Genomic DNA, 22,101 nt, shown 5'->3' on the forward strand with positions numbered 1-22,101 from the left:
AGTAAAATGAAGTCATGATGAATTGGAGGCATGCTCCTGTGACCTTACCAGCATTGTAAAATTATTCAAACAGGCCTTGGAGGCAAATAATTGGTTTCCAGGGCAAAATGGGATGATTTCTGTGAACCCACACAGCCACAACCGGGCATCGCCGTGCTGATTCACCTGAAACTTGGATTGGATGGGAATGTGGTGGAGATGCAGTAATTATACATCACATTCTGATACAGCCTTATCAGAAGAGTGGGTTCAAATGAAGTCAAATAAAATGAAATAAAAAGTCGTTGAGGCTTGAGGCAATACAGATGGATTTTGGATACAGAAGTGCCAATTATAGGGAATGTATCGTTGATATAGGCCTCAGTGATGTAAATGAAATTGTATTTTGTAACTTGTGTCTTGTTGTGTCTCAAGTCCGTATTCAAATACTGTTTTTGATGTGAAAGGGATCTGTTTGGGAGCTGGTTGGTATGTAGACAAATTTCAGAGAAGAGAGCAAGGGTTAGGGTTAGGGTTAGGGTTAGGGTTAGGGTTAGGGCGAATGGGATACAGAGTTTGAATACCTGTCAATTTTTCTTTTCAGCTTTAATGCCCAGATGAGCTTTACGCTATTGCGGTGCTAGTTCTGAATGAAAAAAATATTTCCGTATCCTTGGAGAATCCCCCGGGGAACTGTGACAGTGTCCACAGAATCAGTGACTCAGTCTTTGTCAATGGCTGTGCTGACATGCTCACAATAAAGCAGCCATTGCCAATACTGATTAAGACAATAGTGCAATTAAACCGTCTACGTGATTCTATAAAGTGACTCCCCTAATAATCCGCTTTACATATGAAGCGGTTAATGCGTAAACAGAAATGACAAAAACCTGACAGAACATGAGCTACGTGCACAACAGCACACGCACACAAAAATCACACAAAGAGAAATATGATTAAGGGGCGCAGATGTTCTGACGGGTTTCTATTAATGCAAGACAAATTGGAGTATTCTGCATATGTTACTACAATTACACTTAATCCCACTAAGACAATAATCGCTCTAACATAATTGGAGTATACAGTTTACACACATTTTTTATGTGCATGTGCGTCACAGATTGATCTCCTTTTCTAGATTTGGGGGACAGCTCAGCAGCATAGCACACTGTGGGAATACTTGATTTCTATACTACTACACTATACTATACTGCCTACATCTATACTAACATCTTAAAAGGCAATGTAATATAAAGGTCTATTCTCTGTGTTGTTGATTGAGTTGAAACGAAGAGGTGGTAGAACATGGCTGTCTGAGTCAATCTGTGTCATACATGACTGTTTCCCAGCGTCCTTTGATTCACTGTCCTCTTGTCACACCCTCTGGGACAAGTTAACACGTGTGTGTGTGTGTGTGTGTGAGTGTGTGTGTGTGTGTGTGTGTGTGTGTGTCCCTAGGAAAGTGCCAGCATCCAGGGCCAGATTTCAACACCTCCAAGCGTGACACATTAGCCAGTGGCAGCTGAGGGCAAGGACACCATCTATGGGTTATATAAAGGTCTGCCTATGTGTTTGTGCCTGTCTGTGCATTCATATACATAATTGTATAGGTATGCATATGTATATTTGCAACATTATGTACACATGCATATTTGTGTGTGTGTGTGCATGTGTCTGCATGATGCAAAAACAGTGTCAATCATTGTATAAAATGTACAGCACAGCTCCTGCAGTTCTAGCTCATCTTTCCTACAGCACAGTTTACGCTGTATGAGTCCCGGGGGACAGAGAGCGCTCACCACAGACTATCACCAGCTTAAATGTGCAAAATGGTTCCATTATAATTGATTCGACCAATCGCTTCAAACTATTGGTCACCACCCTGAATGGTTTGCCTGACTGGTTGTTAATAGGCTGCCATACCAAGTTTTGAGTAACCCTAACCCCAACGTACGAACCAACGCAAGACACATCCGCCAGCTATAGTCTGTAAAATGAAATGGAAAATTAATGCTGGATTTTACACAGTTTTGGCTTAAAATTGCTGCCCTTTACTGGGAGCATTGGTTTCAAAATATTAAAAAGCAACAACAACTAAGACGAAGGGGAAAAAAAGCAAATATCCCAATGTGATAAAGGATGAAATTAGCAAAAAGAAAAATCACACTGGAATGGTACTTTAAATCACAGACTCTCAATCTTTCTAGCATCACAACACATTTAAAGGACATGCAAAATCCCACATTCAACCTGGGCATTCACTGTTGGGAAAAATGCTGGATGAAAAGTCTTTTATAATCATATAACAAGGGTCACCAAATACAGAGAAATTCTCAGTAAGGCCAAACTTGTTCTGAACTGTGATCACTTAAACTGATTCAATTGAAAAGATTTTTTTTTTTTTTTTGCCCTTTTTGGAGCACACTTCAGCCCACTCCACATTATACCAGCGAGCCTCAGCCCACCTGTTAAAAGCGACTGATCCGAGTCTGAGTTTAAAGAGCCCATTGGCTGACATTGACCACTGAGGACAAATAGCACTACTTTACCGGCTATATCCCAGTTCACCTTCGAATAAAGAGCGATCTCTCGGCCAGACGCACTTCAAGTTTACCATACACCGCGACACACGCTGATAAAGACAGAACCCCGAGCGCCACATAAATGCTGCCATTTACTGGCTCTGCACAGCCACTCAGCACCTGGGCTCTTAACCAGCCTGTAACACTCTCTCTCTCACTCACACATACAAGCACACACATATGTACAGGGACACAAAGCCAAGCAAACACAGACTCACAAGCATGCATATGTACGTAGACGCTAAGCTGCTGAGCAAGAGAAAGGGATGCACGCACACACACACACACAAAGGGATAACAGAGATGTACTCATGCCAGACTTGGCTCACACCAAGGTTATGGAGAAAGAAGGATACCCTGGTGAGCGTGGGTGTAAGTAGCATAAATGTTTTGCTTGAATTGAATAGATCAAAGTAAGTGCGCCTGTAACACTGCCTATTTCAGATGTATTGTTACAATGAAAAGCCCCGCGAATAGATGTTAAGGACTGCTGCAAGAGAAGGCAAGAAAAGAAGAAACGAAAAGACAATAAAGTCAATGATTAAAGGGAGGAAAGCAGAAGAGGGGAGATTAAGGGGAGAGGAGAGGAGAGGAGAGGAGAGGAGAGGAGAGGAGAGGAGAGGAGAGGAGAGGAGAGGAGAGGAGAGGAGAGGAGAGGAGAGGATACAGGTTAAATGCGGTGTGGGGATACAGCGTAATAAAGACGTCTTTCCCTGGAAGCTTTAGTGCTCCGGTGAGAGCCGCAGACACAAACAGCAGGAGGATTAAATACAAACCTCAGACCCCTCTTTCGCTCCGCGTCCTTTCTGTCGCCCGCTTTATCTCTTTGTGGCTCTCCTCGCTTTCTTCACTTCTTACTTTTCACACTCTCTTGATCTCTCAGGCTCTGCCCTCAGATGCCCCCCTCCCCCACCACCACCCCACCCCCCTTCCCCCAAAATACACACCGCTAAACCCTGCTTTTTCTCTTTCTCTCTGTACTGTTTCTCTTTCTCTCTTGACCTCCTGCACTTAATTGATTGATTAATTTGGGTATAAAAAGGTGCAAACAACAGTACAAACCAAAGGATAACACGTAAAAGCATACTTAAACACAAACACAAAATCAGAACAAAACAATACACAAAAAACATACAATATGACAGCGAAAAAACAATAGAACTTCCCTTCTTCCTGTTGTATTCATCTAATTTCTCTTTCTCTTACTTCATCTCTCTCTCTCTCTCTCTCTCTCTCTCTCTCTGAAATTAAAGTCTGCCTTAAAATACAAAAAAGACAGCAGGGAAGCAATGCAAAATGCTCAGGCTTTAGGCAACAACCTGCCATTACTGTCACCTTTATCATCACCTCTATTATCATCATCATCATCAAAATTATCATCACCGTCACCATCATTGTCCTCTTCATCTTCATTAACATTACTTAGTACTGCGGTCATACTGCTGCCATACAAAAACCTTGTAACTCATTTTAGGTGTTACATAATTTTAATGACCTCAGCATTCACAAACCCCACTCAATATATTCTCTATTTTAAAAAATACCCTTAGGAATCAACTGGAGGGGGAAAAAAAAAAATTCCTGTAAAAAAAAAATATATATATATGTTGGGTTTTTTTTAATTTGAGGTTTTCATGTGGCATCTGACAGCAGTGATAGCACAGTATTGTCACCTATAACTATGATAAAATGGCAATTACTGCAACATATAATTTGGAGGAAATACAGCAGAGAAACTTTATAATAATTCAGCAGTGTATTGACTGAGGTGTAAAATGAACCGCTCTGTCAAGGAATGATGTATGTCATCCTAATAGAATTGCCTCATTTCCCGCTCATGGCTGTGTGCGTGTGTGTGTGTGTGTGTGTGTGTGTGTATGTGAGTGTGTGTGTGTGTGTGTGTGTTTAGAAAGCTGTCTACTGCCCTATTAACCGTGCTGACAGCTGATAAAGATGAAAGACACACTGTATTCACATCACACCACAGATCTCCTTCCTTCCGTCTCTCTCTTTCTCCCATACATAAACAACCATGCAACACACGTCAATTAAGGCAAGCACATTTGCCACACAAACACACACAAATACACACATACACACATTCTGCTAACTCTCATGCTCTGCCCTCAAATTGCCCCCAAAATAGAGACACCTTAATGCCACTCGCTCTCTCCTTTCTCTCTCTCTCTCTCTCTCTCTCTCTGCTTTTATCTATCGTAAAAATATACATTGTGTTGTACAAGTGGTACGATTAATGTTTGGTTGTTCTACCAGTAAAAGACATGCAATTACATGGGTACACAAGCTACATCTGCAAACGATTCCTTATCAAGTTTCTAAGACACCAGAGCAAAGAAAAAGTTTGAGGACAGAAAAGAACAGCGCTAATAACGATTCCCCCTGGAGGCTTGATGCCAAACAGGCACTTGGCCAAAGAGACAGTGAAAACCTAGCTTTTTTTTTCCGACTACGCACGCACGCACACACACACGCTTTCTTAATCAGAACAGCTTGTCTTAGTGACTAGTACACAAGTCTTCATGGACCATTAACTTGCTCCAATTAAAACATGAAGCAATATGTTGTTTTCCTACCAAAGAGTTGTTACATACTTCTCCATCAGCCCTCTGGGACGACACCTTGAGTCTTCTCCTGCGTCTCATCCCTCCGGTCATTCACATATGGCTGTTTGAGGCTTCTGATCGCTTACAATATGCTAAAGAAAGATTTGGTAACAGTTTAGTCAAGGTGTTTTTTGAAGTGTCACATGCACATAGCAAGTGCTTCCATGTGCAAGAATTCTGTTGACATGGGAAATGTTGCTAGCAAGCAGAGATGTACATGGAAAAACACCGTTTTCACTTTACTGTGGTTATGGTGGGTCGTGAATTCTATTTAGCATGAAAGATTCACACACACAACCATGGCAAGTCAAATGACTTCATTTCTACCTTTTGGTTGACTGGCTTCATTTGTAACTAGCCAATATAATAGCTGCAGAACAGATAGATGCTGCAATTTGAGTAGGCTTCCACAGGTCGAACACATCTAACTGTTATAAGATTAGCCTTCTCCCATTCTCTTGGGGATGCACAAATGATTACCTTACAATGTTACCATATTAAATCACTCTGACACGATGTTAAGGGTTTTTGTCACAGTATACTGTAGATGGGAAATGCCTCAGATATCCTCATCAGTCGTGTGGGACAGCACCTACAGCCGTCTCCCTCTGCTGATCCCTCTGGTGTTTCACATATGGCTGGATGGAGTTTGGCACCTCTCTTACAATATGTTCGTCTGTGTAGTAGATGTCATTCACAATATGGTTTGAAAAGGCATTTAAATTGCCCATGCAGTGCAATATGGTGTCAGATTTCTTCGCCAACACTTTGAGACAAGACTGCATCTCCCATTCTAGCCCTCGCAGTAGATCGCATTGAAGGTTGACATTTCTTTTACTCATAGTTGGGGAGTAGAAGGATCCATTTAATGACAATACAGAAATCAGATTATTAAAAAAATTGTACATGTAATCAGTTACATTTAGTGGAAAAAACAGTATCAGATTATGGATACATTTGACAAAAAATAATATAATTTTACACATCTTTAAATAACAGTTGTTGGTGGCTGCAGATTATGATTTTATTACTATTAAAATTATTAAGTCTCTAAATTGAAATAAATGTCTCATAGCCTTTTGATTTGGAGGTAAAGTAGTACAAAAGGAACTGAAAATAATCATATTGCGTTTCTGATCTTGAGTAATCAAGTGGAATATTATATACACTAACTAATTACAGTTTGGAGCAGGTAATCAGTAATCTCTAACCTACCCAACGCTGCTGTTGTCTTATGTTAATCTAAGGTTTTTATGAACATAAAATAGAATGTCATGAAGTCATGCAAAGCACAGAGATCATCCAAAGGTCCCTGGAGCTACTGTCCTTTTGCCCTGCACTCATAAATTATCCTAAAATGTTAATTTCAGTGTTTTTCCATAATTTTTGTTTGCCATCATTATCTTACACAGGACAGGATACTGCCGAGAAAGAGATAAACGTCTTAAAAACGGGCTCCCTGCCTGTTACACCAAAATTATTTAGCTACAGGCAAGCTGCCCAAAATGTCACTGCACGGTTCTGAACAGAGGAGAATGGAACAGAATGGAACAGAACAAAACAGAAGCAAATGAATAGAATAGAATAGAATAGAATAGAATAGAATAGAATAGAATAGAAAAGATAAGAACTTCAATGGAGAGCTGGTCAACATCACATCCAGAGTTCCATTCTAATTTACAAAGCTTAGTTTAAGAGCCGCATCTGTGTGTGCATTTGTTTGTGCGTTTGTTTGTACACAACACCTTTTGCCATGCACACTGCTTAGGGGAATTACTGTATAGAGCCCTGCCTGAGGGAAATCCAGTGTGCGCTCATACACCAGGCAGTACGGTAGAAGTCAAACAAGCATCAACCAACTGGAGGCTGGAGATCCAGATACTAGGAAGCAGCTAGGTGATTTTCTAACTGTAGTGGGTAAGTCAACGCATGGATGAAATATTTTGTTCAGTGATTCTTAGTTTCTACAACACTGTGTTACCACAGCACTTTGGTGTTAACGGGTGGAGTTTTTAAAGTCGACGTAATTTCATTCACTCCAGTCATGTATACCGCCTCCACCCTCTTCCCTGAGCATCTAAAAAGCTCTATGAAATGATTTGCACATAATCTTGAGCTGCCACAAATTCTGGATTCTTCAAAATAAATAAATTCCAGCCACCAGGATGCAACCGCAGTGTCTTAGGAAAAGGAAACAGCACCTCCTTATCTTTGAAAGTTGTCTGACATACAGGAAGTATGTTTCAGGCGGAATGCTCCCCGTTTCTGCTTCCTGTGTGCTGCCCCTTTCACCAATCTGTTGTAATAAAAAAACTTTAGCAATCTAGTCACAGTCAGTTGGGGATGCGTTAGCACATCATTAATCCTGGCAGCAGCGTGCTTCAGTGGCATGGCAACCACCACTACAATCCTCTCCACTTCAATCCTGCTCCTGTGATACCGGGTTTAAGACATTCTGCAAGAGCCGCATATGGCTAGAAAAACATAATTGGTCATAATAGAGCCAGTGAGCTCCTCTAGAGCAAAATGATCGAATGTTTTTCTTGCGTTCATCTTTAAAACTCTTGCCACATAGTAAGTAACCAAAACAGTGAGCTACAAAGTGCTTCATAAAGTTAAAAGCAGAGAAAACAAGAAGGGTACAAAGTGCGTTGCAACAGTATGAAACAGGACACTAAAACAATGTGCAGTGGAGCCACAAATAAAAGTATAATGACATCATACACAAGTAAAAATACAGTAAAAATATAATAATTAAAAATGTAATTAAAGGTCAGTAATGGCATGAAAATAAATGAGTTTTAAGATGCTTTTTGAAAGTTATGACGGATCCGGCCTCTCTAAGGCTTTGAGGCTGTTCCCTCGGTCACCTTTAGTAGAGAGATGACATACGTCTATAACTTTCTTACATGGAGTCTTTTTGAGCAGTGAATCGTCGGCAAAACAGCTTCCCCTGATACTATTTAAGCAGACCATACGGCGCTCTTGACGAGTGTGATTGGTTAAAGAGATACAAACATCCTAAAATGTTTTTTTCCCATATCCCACAACGACAATGGGTTCTGCCTTTCTGGACTGGCCAAGCGAGAGTACTTTGAAAGTTGTGAAATTACAGATTTTATATGATGGCAGGGGCAGAAGGAGGGAATTGGTCAAAAATCTGTGACGGTATTATTGGTTGAATTTGTGATGAAAACCACGATGAAAAAACACCAAAAATATGCCATTTTCCAAAAAGTGAAAGTCATGGGATTTTGATATGAAACTACAAGAAAATTAAAACTTTGTAAATTAAAGTTAAATAGGTGTGCGTTATGATATGGAGAATTTGTTAACAAGGCAAAAAAGTTTTTCATTTAAAGATCTAGAAGGTTATTGTATATCTGTGTGTACCAAGCCACTGGATCTAACACTGATGGCAATCTGCGCTGGCACGGCTAAAAATAAAACATCCGATGCACACAACACACAGCTTACTGCGGATCAAGGATGGAGATTTGTGGTTTCTCTTGTAATATGACTGAAAGGCGTAGAAGACTCTCCAAACTTTTCTTATAGATAAAGAGGGATTTGGAATGATATTTTACCTGAAGTCTAGCTCCAACTCCTTAGCCCTCCTGGAGACGCACATTTGGTTGGATGACATTTTAGGTAATCAGTCCATATGACATCACCCAGTTCCCTCTCACTCGACAACATACTCATACTGTTCGATCTCTCTTAAAGCAAAATTTTACTTTGGCAGAGCATTACAACTTTTCAGTGTGCATACCTCTATAGCAGCACCTTTCTTTTACTTTCATTGTGAGAATACATTTTGTTTAAACACAGTGGAGTGGAATAGACCCACATAATGACATTTCATTCTGTGTACAGAAGCGTGGTTTGAGAAAGCGTTTAAACCATCCATGCAGGACAGTACGGTCTTAGATGTGTTCATCAACCCTCTGACACAGCAATTTGATTCTGCTCCCACTCGTAAGCTCTGGTTCTTAACCCCTTAAACCAGAGCTTCTTCTTTCAGCCCAGGACCCAAATTAAAATTTTAGTCTCTGGACATAAAATCCAGCCTAATAAAAATATGTTACTGTGGTCATCAAGCAGCAACACTCCAGGATAAGTGTGACTCAATTTGGTATCCTGACTCTGATCCTTAACTTGCCTGGAAATACCATGTGGTTGAAAAGATTTTTGATATAGATGTAGGCTACTCTTACAACTCAGTATACTTTGATTATCACTGTAAACACTGATTGATGTCTTGTCTTATAACACAGCTGTTGTGCCAAACTAACTCCAATTTTAGTGACTTGAAGAGAAGATTTAGCCTGCATCGCTCTTTGACAGTTGAACGACTTCCATTACATTTCAGCACATAAAAACCCATTCAAAACTTATTTTATAGATTTATGTGTGTCAATATGTATTTGATTTCAAAATAAGGCTTCTTTTGCTTGATTTCTTGAAAGTTACATTTTTAGACAATTTTGTCAGCTGGCAATGTTATGTAACTAAAATCCATGACAATATTGTTCACTATGGTAGATCTTAGTGTCCCACCATTACACAGGTTTGGCTAAAAAACATTTGGAGAATTTCATTCTGAAATGAAATATCCTACTTTACTGTTGTAAAATGATGCATTAGTGGTATGCATGTGCATATATTTTTTACTTATTCTACTATAGATTATTCATAACAATTCCACTATAGCTGATGAGAAAGATACATATAAATCATTAAACATGTACAAGTATAATATGCAAGGGGAGGCAATGAGAAATGCTATACATGTCAAGTCAGGTTTATTTATATAGCTCTTCATTACAAAAGCATGTCTCAAAAGTCTTTACAAAGAACAAACCTAGCTAAATCTAACTAATCAACAGTCAATCACAAAACGAAATGATGGAATACAGTGTACAGACGTAATAAAACACGGAACAAAACACAGAACAAGACACAAAACAGCATGTTGAAAAGACATCACTGGCCTACCTAACCTATCTAGCCTAGCCACCTAACCGGCACCACGAACCTTAGACCCTCAGCGAAGGCAAGGAAAACCTTATTAGGAAAAAAATGGAAGAAACCTTGGGCGGGCCAATCCAAAGAGGGATCCCCCACCAGGACGGCTGAGCGCGCAATAGGTGCCGGGACAAAACAATAACATGGACAACAACATGGACAATTACATGGATTACTTTTTTTTGCCGGATGTTTGGGCCAAAGCATCATCTGTATTCAGTTCCATACAGTACTAATTTATGTGATAATTCAAATGTAAATGAGCTTATCAAACTATTCGGGGGGGAATCTTCAAGGTTGTTCAAGGAATATGGAACAGAGCACAGCATGCAGTCCAAAGCCATGGGAAGATGTGGACCTGTGTGTGTGTGTAGGTGTGTGTGTGTGTGAGTGTGTGTGTGTGTGTGTGTGTGAGTGTGCAGTGTAATCTATCTCAGGGAGACAAGCCTGGGGATTTACTCCACACTGAGCTTAACTCTGCAGGGGGTCTGTGGGGCATGCAGACATTCTCCCCTGCAGTACCACTGGCCATGATGGAAGAGGTAATTTGAAGTTACAATCTTATTTAGGTGTATAGCTGAATATGCAAGAGCAGACCGGACATTTGTGCAAATATGCATAAACAGTGGGTGAGAGGAGGAGAAGGAGAGAGTCGCCCTTACCTCTTTCACTTCGTCCAACCCATGCAACTTTATTCTTCATGAAAAAAAAAAAGCTCCAAAAATTTTGAAATATTTCCCAGCACTACATCCGCCGGCTACTTTATCATGCTCAGCTTGTCTGAATGCTTTACTGAGTCTGCACATTACGGATTCAGCACTGCAATGAAATGCAGTAAAAGTATACAGTATGTGTGTGTGTGTGTGTGTGTGTGTGTCCGTGTGTGTGTGTGTGTGTGAGAGTGAGTGAGTGAGTGTGTAAGAGAGAGAGTATAGTTAGGTGTGTCTGAGGGGATGGTGAAGGATAGAGAGTGAAAGAAGCAAATGAGAAAGAGTCGGGGATATATGGGGACAGAACGAGACAGGTGAGAGCGGGAAAATGGAGAGTTATGGCTAGATAGAGGAAAAACCCCTCCAGTCATTTCCCCTTAAAATGCTCCATAAAAATCAATCTATTAATACATTTATGCGTATAAGGCAGACATGTCACACATAGATCCGAAAATAAGCAGCTGCATACAATGTATTGAGTGTTGTAAATGAGTAAAGTATTTCAATTTGTCATGTTTTCAGCAAGCTGTTGTCATGCCCTACTTCAAGGTAGCTGTAGTAGTAGCAGTAGCAACAGTAGTAGTTACAGTAGTAGTAGCAGCAGCAGTAGTAGTAGTTACAGTAGTAGTAGTACTAGTAGAAGTAGTAGTTACAGTAGTAGTAGTAGCAGCAGTAGTAGTAGTTACAGTAGTAGTAGTAGCAGTAGTAGTAGTAGTAGTAGTAGTAGTCGTAGTAGTAGCAGTAGTAGTAGTAGTAGTAGTAGTAGCAGTTACAGTAGTAGTAGTAGTAGCAGTAGTAGTAGTAGTAGTAGTAGTAGCAGTAGTAGTAGTAGTAGTAGTAGTAGTAGTTACAGTAGTAGTAGCAGTAGTAGTAGTAGTAGTAGTTACAGTAGTAGTAGTAGTAGTAGCAGTAGTAGTAGTAGTAGTAGTAGTAGTAGTAGTTACAGTAGTAGTAGTAGTAGTAGCAGTAGTAGTAGTAGTAGTAGTAGTAGTAGTAGTAGTAGTTACAGCAGTAGTAGTAGTAGCAGTAGTAGTAGTAGTAGTAGTAGCAGTAGTAGTAGTAGTAGTAGTTACAGTAGTAGTAGTAATAGCAGTAGTAGCAATAGTAGTAGTAGTCGTAGTAGTAGTAGTAGTTACAGTAGTAGTAGTAGTAGTAGCAGTAGTAGTAGTAGTAGTAGTAGTTACAGTAGTAGTAGTAGTAGTAGTAGTAGTAGTCGTAGTAGTAGCAGCAGCAGTAGTAGTAGTAGTAGTAGTCGTAGTAGTAGTAGTAGTAGTTACAGTAGTAGTAGTAGTAGTAGTAGTAGTTACAGTAGTAGTAGTAGTAGTCGTAGTAGTAGTAGTAGTTACAGTAGTAGTAGTCGTAGCAGTAGTAGTAGTAGTAGTAGTTGTAGTAGTACCAGTAGTAGTAGTAGTAGTAGTCGTAGTAGTAGTAGTAGTTACAGTAGTAGTAGTAGTAGTAGTAGTAGTAGTAGTAGTTACAGTAGTAGTAGTAGTAGTAGTAGTAGTTACAGTAGTAGTAGTAGTAGCAGTAGTAGTAGTAGTAGTTACAGTAGTAGTAGTAGTAGTAGTAGTAGTAGTAGTTACAGTAGTAGTCGTAGTAGTAGTAGTAGTTACAGTAGTAGTAGTAGTAGTCGTAGTAGTAGTAGTAGTTACAGTAGTAGTAGTAGTAGCAGTAGTAGTAGTAGTAGTAGTTGTAGTAGTACCAGTAGTAGTAGTAGTAGTAGTCGTAGTAGTAGTAGTAGTTACAATAGTAGTAGTAGTAGTAGTAGTAGTAGTTACAGTAGTAGTAGTAGTAGTCGTAGTAGTAGTAGTAGTTACAGTAGTAGTAGTAGTAGTTACAGTAGTAGTAGTAGTAGCAGTAGTAGTAGTTGTAGTAGTAGTAGTAGTCGTAGTAGTAGTAGTAGTAGTAGTAGTAGTTGTAGTAGTAGTAGTAGTCGTAGTAGTAGTAGTAGTTATAGTAGTAGTAGTAGTAGCAGTAGTAGTAGTAGTAGTAGTAGTAGTAGTAGTTACAGTAGTAGTAGTAGTAGTCGTAGTAGTAGTAGTAGTTACAGTAGTAGTAGTAGTAGCAGTAGTAGTAGTAGTAGTAGTAGTAGTAGTAGTTACAGTAGTAGTAGTAGTAGCAGAAATAGTAGCACCTAAGCAATCCCTCTCTGATACAAAACATTTTAATCTACGATCCAATCTAAAGACTAATCTGGAATTTCTACATTACATTTATCACATTTGCCAATCCTCAATCAAGCTGAACCCATCACTGCCTGTTCAAGTTGCTTCAGAGCGTACCTGTGTATCCGCCTCCACCACACCTCTGGACTGTGGCTTGTATACTGTGGGCGGAACGAGAGAGAGAACTGGAACAGACAACTGGTCAGGGTGTCGAAGGGTCACATCCCTGGTCAGATCATTAAATTTCCAAGCGCCAAGGAACACCTGGCTGGGGGTGAATAGTGGCCGGTCCCAGATCAGCTATTATTATTGCAAATGCTGTGTTACAGCTGGTTGGGGTAGTAAAGGGCAGATCCCACATCAGATCATTAATGTCTCCTGCAGAGCTGAAGCAGAGAGGGGAGAGGGAGGGGTTAGATACAGCAGAGAGGCAGATCGACAGGCAGAGGGAGAGAAGGAGATGCAGCCTCTTCAAAGCTATGAACTCTCCTCTCCGCTCCAATATTGGCTGGTGCCCAGCACTCTTTGTAGGGACTCCTGATTCAGGCCCAATTCACTCATTTGGCATGAGAGTTTGAACATAGAGATGGTCGTTTGGTTAGAGATGACTGATATTGCAACCGTAGCTGCTGTCTTGGTGGGGAGTAAAAGATTACAACTACAGTAATGTTAATGCAAAAAAGGAAACTATAATCTGTTATACACTACCAGTCAAAAGTATTAAACAAATCAAAACTATCTTATATTTTAGATTCTTTAAAGTAGTCGCCCAAGGCAAAGGCTTTGGAAAGAAATTCATACATAGACATCAACTTCACTATTTATATTTGTCTAAGAAACAAAGTTCAAGCATTTAAGCATAAGCCTTTAGATCAAAATGGCTTTAAGATAATGAAAAACATGGTACATTCAATCAGGTGGGTCCAAACTTTTGACTGGTAGTGTATTTACTGAAAAAAAAGACGTCATCACATCATATAGATACTAGTGAGAAAGTAGGTGATATATTGGGTTCCTCGGAAACAGGTTTGAAGGGAAAAAGAGCATTTTGATAGCACAGTCGGGACAAAATACACCACATTTTCTGTGACGACATTGTCGGCGCTCAATTTTGTCCTCTGATGCATCACTCTTTGTTCAGAGAAAAACAGACGTTTCTTCGGTGAGAGTGTTATAAGAGCATTTATAGTGATCAGTGGGGTCCATGGGAGTGCGTCTGTGGAGGAGTGAGTGACTAAGGAGAGGGAAGAGAGTGGAGAAAAATAGATGGAGAGAGAAAGTGAGAGAGAGAAAGATGGAAGGGGGGAAAAAGAGAGAGACATCAATCTTCTCGGTGCCCCCTGTGGTCTGCAGTACCTGTCCTGTTTCTGACATCAACAAAGCCAAGCCTTCTGGGTAGTAATCAATCAGTCACACTCTGACAAGCTGGCGGAACTGAGTGGTCTGTGTGAGTGTGTGTGTGTGTGTGCGTGTGTGTGTGTGTCTGTGTGAATGTTTTAAGTGTATGAGTGTGCATTGGGGTGGAGAGGGCACATTAGCCAGGCGAAGGATGAGTAGAAACAGAGAATAATGGAGCACAGAGGTACGATGGAGAGAATGAGAGGAAGAGAAGTCAGGATCGCATGGTAAGGGAGAGCGATACAAAAAAAAAAAATCTATGGTAAAGAAAATAATAAGGGATGAGATGAAAAATAACAGGGTGGAGAGAGGGAATCTTTTCGTGAGAAAATGTTAAAAGGGATGGAGGGAGGGAGCAGGGAGGGAGGAGGGGAAGGAGGAGTAGCAGCCTGTAGGTAGGCTGACACTGAGGAACATCTGTGATTACAAACTGAGAGTCTAGCCAAATTAGGCTTGAACCAGAGGTCAGACCGATCACGGCTTTTTGAAGGTCTAAATGCCACTGATCTAACAGCAGTACTGATTTTTTGGCGAGAAAAAAAATCAATTAACTGATTCTAATTAATTATCAATTTTCTTTCACTTTTTTCAATGCAGTCATAGGCTTATAACGCTGAATCAAATGTGAAATATGTATTGAATTCATTACAATACAATCTAACTGCAGGCCTCACACCATTTTTATATTATCATGTGAATGTCTGACAAATGACAAAAGGTGAAGAGTGACAACAAAGTATGTCAAAAATTATGTCAAATTATATTTATTTCTGAGCCATGCTAGAATATAAATAATTTTAAAATGTCATTACAAACTGAGCTTGTGAAATTCTGATGGGAAAGCCGTCTGATTTGTGATTACTACAGCAGAATAAAATGTAGACAATATTGCGATTCATTTTTCTGCCCCACGATACCTATTGTCACATTTTCATATTGCGATATATTGAATTTCGATATATCATCCCATCCCTAATGTCAACATTTTGAAATGAGAGGGTTTTTTTTTCAGATTTTTCCAAAATCTTCTCAAACTAGTCCATACCCGGGGATGCACGTGCCACAACTCCGCGCAGACTTGCCAAAAATGCGCATAAACAGCGTAAATTTGGGAAAATGGAAAAATCAGCTTCGTCAGTCCCTGCCTATGCCAATGCTCAATGCCCATGTGCAGTTTCAGATTGATTGGCCAACCCACTGAGGAGCAAAATGGATGCAGACAGACAGACAGAAGGACAGAGTTTTCCTCATTTTATAGTAGGACACTCCAGCGCACAACGACAGGTCGGCCTTGCACTTCCATCCTGGTGAAGAGACACTCAAACGGTACTGCTGTATCCTGAGTCACCTTGGTTGTCATGACAGTCAAGAGGGCTCCTTAAGCTCTTGGACAAGAGATGCAAACAGCACCAAGATCAGAGGAGATCAATTACTGTCAAGTCTTTTATTTGATATCCTACCTTAGAACAATGACTGGCCATATTCTGACTGTTTACGTCACATTTTCTGTGTGTGAAGGAGGAAAAGCCTGGTTGTATGGGTATTGAATGGAGAGAGATGGAAGCAGCATAGCAGCGCTAGTTGAAGACTGATGGCAAAGACAGAAATGTGCCCAAAAGAATATGAATTATGAATGGTTAGAATTCCTACTGAATTTCCCAGAATCATGATAAAACAACTGCAATTTCGTCTGACTTTAATAGATCAGGCAAAGGTCATTTCGCCAAAGTGCTCCGGGAAATGATTTAGAGATGGCTCACATGAACATTAGAGAACACGATTACTTATTTTCAGCAACATAGAGGATAATCGGTGCTCGCATCCACCAATTAGTGATTGTTTGTGAAAGCTCTTACTGTCATTGGTCTTCCTCTAGTTTGAAACCAACGAGTATTTCATCCAAACAGAAGACATTTGGAAATACCTCCTCCCCATCCACTGGTTCACACTAATACTCTCATCTCACTCTGTTCATCTTCTGCCTATCCAAGCTTCTTTATTACTCCATAACCTCATTTTTTCCATGTTTTTCTTTGATTCCTTTTCTTCCCCCCCTCTCTCTCTCTCTCTCTCTCACACACACACACAAAACTGTCTACGTTTCCCCTATTTATTCCTCCCTTTGATCTGAAGCACATCTTATAGAAATGCATTTCAAAACCTCACATCATCATAAATTCTAATACATTGTAATGTAGCCTTCATATGCAAAATTCGGAGACATCTGCTGCATCGCATACATTTAAATGGAAAAGGCACTCCTGTTAATCATGTGGTCACAGTCAATACAATAATATTGATACAAGAACAAATTTGGATTGAAAGCTCTGTATTATCAACGGCAAAAAGAAAAAAAGAAAAAAAGAAATGGAAATATACAGCAGTATGTAAGTTGAAATGTCTATTAGATGTGTGTGTGAGTGTGTGTGTGTGTGTGTGTGTGTGTGTGTGTTCATGAATGTGCATGTGTTTACCTTACAGTGAAATTAACTAGGTTTTTTAACATATAAAAAAACATGGATGCCTGATTAACAATCTGCATTGTCATACTGAAATCCTTACGGTTGTATAGTTTATTAAATAGATTCTTTATTTGGATGCCAAGTTCTGCTGATGGTGCAACAACAGTGTCTTACTAATATGAACTAAATATCATAAGGTAAGCTTTCCTCCAGCCAGGTAGTCCTGCAGCTCAGGGGGTTTAATTGCGGTTGTCCAATGGAAAGCTATTTTCAAAACATCAGCTTACCAGATCCAAGCAATTTTGTCATTTTTTTAAATTATAGAAATGGTTTTGAATGGTTTCCATGAGTCCGGAGGATATTAAACTTACTCAACAAACAAATGAAGAGCCATGTAAACTTTTGTTTCAGATTCAAGAGATAAAAAAAAAAATGTTAAAAGGTTGTCAAATGTCGGCAGTGTCATGTTGTGTTGAAAGATGTCAGGTTGGATGTCTCCTTAAGTCTCCTTATAGCCCCTTAGCCTTCTCCCAGTGGGACATCTTACCTCCCAGCCCGACACGACAATAAACTGGCCCTCGTAAATCACCAAGGATCTCTATTGAATTAGCTCTGCAGCCAGATCAAATCTAGCATAATTGGTTAAATGCATTATGTTGATTAATCGGTTCCGCTAGCTGTAATAAAGTAGCGAGCAGGGCAGGGAGAGCAGATCTTTGTTTTTCTTTTCCTTACTTCTCTTCTTGGAAATCTTTACAAATGACCTGACAAATGAGTGTTGGCTTCCCACTCGCTCTTATTCTGCCAATCTCTTGCTCTCCTCTCACTTATTCTCATTCTCGATTGTTCTCCCTCTCTGTCGAACTCCGCTCTTTCCCCCTCTACCTCCCCTCACTCTCTCTCTCTGTCATTATCTTCCTCTCTATCTTCTGATGCAAAGGCTTTTAGCAATGAAAAATTTAGCACGGCAACAAAAAATGTCTGTTCTACTGAAGGAAGTCACGTTCTCCTTCTCCCTAATTGCAGCCACTCCATCAGTGCGTGCTACTCGCATCCCGCCTGTATTTACAGGCCTGCCATTGTGCTCTCAATAATGCCATAATTACCGAGCACTTTTGAGAGAAAGCATCACCAAAATCTTTTATTCAAGAGATGCTCATAGAATTTGCACCACAGAAGAGGAAACTATTTGCCATTTTTAAGTACCTCTCAGCTAAAAACCAAACTTGCCAGAACTCGGCAAGAACTGGAGCAGTGTGGCAATACTGTTTGCATTGTTTGGGTGCCACAGTGTCTTTTTTTGTGAGTGACTGGATTAACACTTAAATAAATTCTTATCTGATGGGCTGACTAGCAAATATTGATGATTATACCATGGTCTGGGTGAATACTCAATTCTGATTGGCTGCAGGGTGTCCATTAATTCCCGATAATGGACACCTACTAAGTAGTTCCAGTCAAACTGTCTGTTCACCGTTCTAAATTAATGCACTGGCTACGTCAGCCTGTATCTAAAATGAGTAACCATAGCAACAGGGACACAGTCAAAGCCGACAGTACACATGGCCTACCATTTGTTCGTGAAAATCTTGATATTGATTTGGGGACAATGACATGGCTGGATAGCTAGCTAGTCTTGTTGTTAAACATACTGTCAAATTATATTTACTGTTTGTCAACCGTACACAATGTTATTGATTTTGAATCTTGCTAGCATAACGTTAGCTTTCTGGCTCATAGCTGAGCCAAAGGGTTCTATGAGCTGAGCAGACTAGAAATATCTCCCGTTGCCAAGTCGTATCTAAGGTTCGTCCTATTTACTGGAGCAGTGAACAACGTTTCTATTGCATAAGAACCTTACAGGATGGTAATGATAGTTCCAGGTATTAGTCAATCCCTCAGGTGTTACCAGGGAAACTGAGTTATGGCTTATGAAAAACTTTAGATTTTGATTACAAAACGCATGAAAATATAAATTAATGGTCTTAATTTTTTTTTCTTTGGCAAGTGACCATGGTATAAGCGGGATAATGCCCTTCGAGGTGTCCGTTATCAGGAATTAATGGACGACAGGGAGGCCAGCCTCCGTGGAGTCCATTAATTCCTGAAAGCTTGGATGAATGAATGAATGAAAATTCAACTTGTCTTCTCTAACTGCCAGTCAACCATGTTGGATGATGCAACGATAGTTATCTTTATATTCACTACCTGACATCTGCTCTCTGCAGTTGTCTAGGCTCAAACAGCAATTTTCAGTGGCAGCCATGTTAGCTCCACAATCCTTTGTGTTGATTGCAGAGTAACTTTGGATATTTTTACCACCTGACCTAAGGGATGTTGAGCATCTCACCATAGCAACGGTTTAGAGGCTACTGTTGAATATTTGTAGTCAGCAGTTATCAGTTCTGGAGTAATAGTGACAACATGGTAGCCATTGTAGAACCTGGCTGAATTATGGCTCACTCATCAAACTACGACTCATTAAGGCACGGATAGAAAGTAACAAAAGTGGAAATTTTCATTTCAATAAAGCAAAATTAGTTATGGAAGGATTATGCCAGTACTCACTACAGTCTCACTACTCTTGTTTTACAAAAAATACTACACACTCATTAGAGTGGTGGTAACTTTCTCCTCTGCTAATTATTTCTACTTATTTTTTGCTCTTTAAATGTATGTTCACAGCCTTAATACTGTTGATGTGATCTTGCCCAGGTTAGTGGTTTTTCTCTGGTCCATTGAAGGCTAATTGGATCTTTACTCTGGCAGCCTGTTAGTCCCTGTCTCTGTGCAGCCAACGCAAATGTCTGACGCAAAGCCATAATAGTTGGGGCAATGAGGGCATTTGTGATTTTTTTAAGCCTCCAGTGATTCAGGTTTAACTTCCTCTCTGGTAAGTGGCTAGAATAACGTGTGTTGCCTGGCAACATTACTGGACATTCTATTGAGAAGTGTTGGGAACACAGAACTTGAATGAATAGAAAGGACACTTCCCAGGGTGTCATGGTAATTTCCTTTGGTACACCTAACATGGCTTCCATAGAATTCTGATGATGTTGTCATGTAAACAGACATTCTGTGTACCAGCCAAATGACCATTCAAGAGTGTAGGTTTGAGTGGGAATGACCGTTCTGTCAATTCAAATTCTATTCTACTGTATCTGTATACCATCTGTATACCAAGGCCAGTGACATAAGTCCTGGCTTACAGTTGCAGACTATTAAAATGCACAATAAAATGGGGTAGATGGTTAGGCATGATGTAAAAACAAACACACACACACACACACACACACTGGGTGTATGCACTCATGGTACTGTTAGGCTCTTTGGATAAGAGCGTCCACTAAATGGCTTATGTTATGTTAATGTGGCACACTTCAACATGTTGCAAAACTGCTTCAGAAATTTCAGAAACACTTTACTTGAAGTGTTAACCATAATACATTTGAAGACTTTACACATTATGGCAATATTACAAGTGTGTTGTAATCATTATGATCTTAGCATGGCATAATATGCCAAAATGGACACAGTGTGCAACACTCATGGGGAGGGTTTGTGTCCTAATGTACTACAGGGAAAGTTTGGCCCCATATAATACAGTTGGACTGATGGTTGCCTCTTGCTCCTAAGCTGGTAGCTTGGTCTCTACCAAGAGTTGGAGGGTTATATCTACAGACTTAGAATGGATACCCATACCCATACCCATTCAGATCAACATTCGTGAATGGCCATTGCCCTGTGCTCTTCAAACGGCCGCCATGCTTGATAATACTGTCATTGAAAAAATGAGCCTTTCTTTGGTGCAGGAGACTGAAACAGCTGATGTGTCACCATGGCAAAAGCTTTATTCTTCTGAACATTCCAGTGGCAGTTGTGTTGAACTTTGCAACTTTCATATATACATGCATTACATGATGCAGCACTCCTTTCCATGGAAACACAATCAGAGTCTGACTAGCCTGGTTCCCTGGTGCCCTCTGAAGCACCAGCATTTACATTTGTTATTCTACAGTTTTGTTCTTTTGTTTTGCTTGTTAAACATGTCTATCTTGGGGAAATTTTGGTCACTTTGTAGGTCTGGAGGAAACATCAATTTAGCTTCTGGCCCCAGCCAATGATGTTGCAGTCCTGGTGTGATGTAGTCTCTGACCAATCAAAGCACGGGAGGTGATGACATTGTTTGAAAGTGCAGATTCACACACGTGGGTTCAAGAAAAGCATAAACAGGCTACCGCAAACCTAAAAGAGAAAGAGACAAGGGTGGTAACACTGATAATGCAGTTTTTACAATCCTTATTAGAAAACATCAGGCTACAATGTATACTACTAGGCTAAATCCAATTAACAAGTTCACACAGTAGCCTGCATGCCGGTTCAATGGGCTAAGTTGTTATTTAGCTGTAATGTCTCATGCATTGAATTTGACCTGTTTTCAGCCTCTATTAAGAGCTAGAGATACATTTGACCTCATCCATTGCCTCAAAAAGTTAGTTGTATCATTAACATCACAGCACACATTAAAATAGGTATTTACCATTTCTGTGTAACATGTTCCTCATCCACAGCAATACCACACAGTCTGTTCCTGTATACACCAATCATATCATGCACTAGTTGGGCTAGTTGATAGATTAAGCTTTTACCAAAGTCTGTTGGCAAGACACCAAAAGCATCCTCTCTCTGACAAAAAGCTTTTAACAGTGTATGCTGCTCGGCTTTTAGAGCAGGTATATTCAGCTTTTTAATAAGGTTAAGACCCTCCCGCTCTGCCTGCTGGTGCTTCCTTTGTTCTTGCGGTTTTTGAAGGAGCCCAGTGGGCAAAGTGGGAAGGGTCATTAGTTGCAATGGGACACATCTGGGCCTGGTGTGTTCCCAGTATAAAAGGCCTATCCCATCATGTACCAGAGAGACTCCTTTCCACACCCACCTTCCATTTCTTTGTATTTTAACATTACTGTAGCTTACTTTTACACCATACACCCTACATCTTCTCACTTACACCACTAATTCTACAGACTTCTCACACCCCATCCTTATTTCTTTTGTGTAGCGAATTTTTGTTAAATAAATCATTGATAGTGCACTTTCAGTTGGCATTTGTCTCCCATTGTTTCCTCCTGTTGAGTCAGGGTTGTAACAATAGCTTA

General features: G+C 40.1%; 1 protein-coding gene across 1 annotated transcript in view; it reads right to left on the reverse strand.

Annotated features, from left to right (window-relative positions):
* Positions 1 to 21,160: 21,160 nt before the first annotated feature.
* stpg2 (sperm-tail PG-rich repeat containing 2) overlaps positions 21,161 to 22,101 on the reverse strand; it is a 76,630-nt gene continuing 75,689 nt past the window's right edge. Inside the window, exon 14 of the mRNA XM_071920384.2 lies at positions 21,161 to 21,193. The gene's annotated coding sequence lies outside the window, so the exon portion shown is untranslated. The remainder of the gene's footprint in view (positions 21,194 to 22,101) is intronic.

Source organism: Centroberyx gerrardi, chromosome 8 (assembly GCF_048128805.1).
Source record: "Centroberyx gerrardi isolate f3 chromosome 8, fCenGer3.hap1.cur.20231027, whole genome shotgun sequence".
NCBI classification, from domain to species: domain Eukaryota; kingdom Metazoa; phylum Chordata; class Actinopteri; order Beryciformes; family Berycidae; genus Centroberyx; species Centroberyx gerrardi.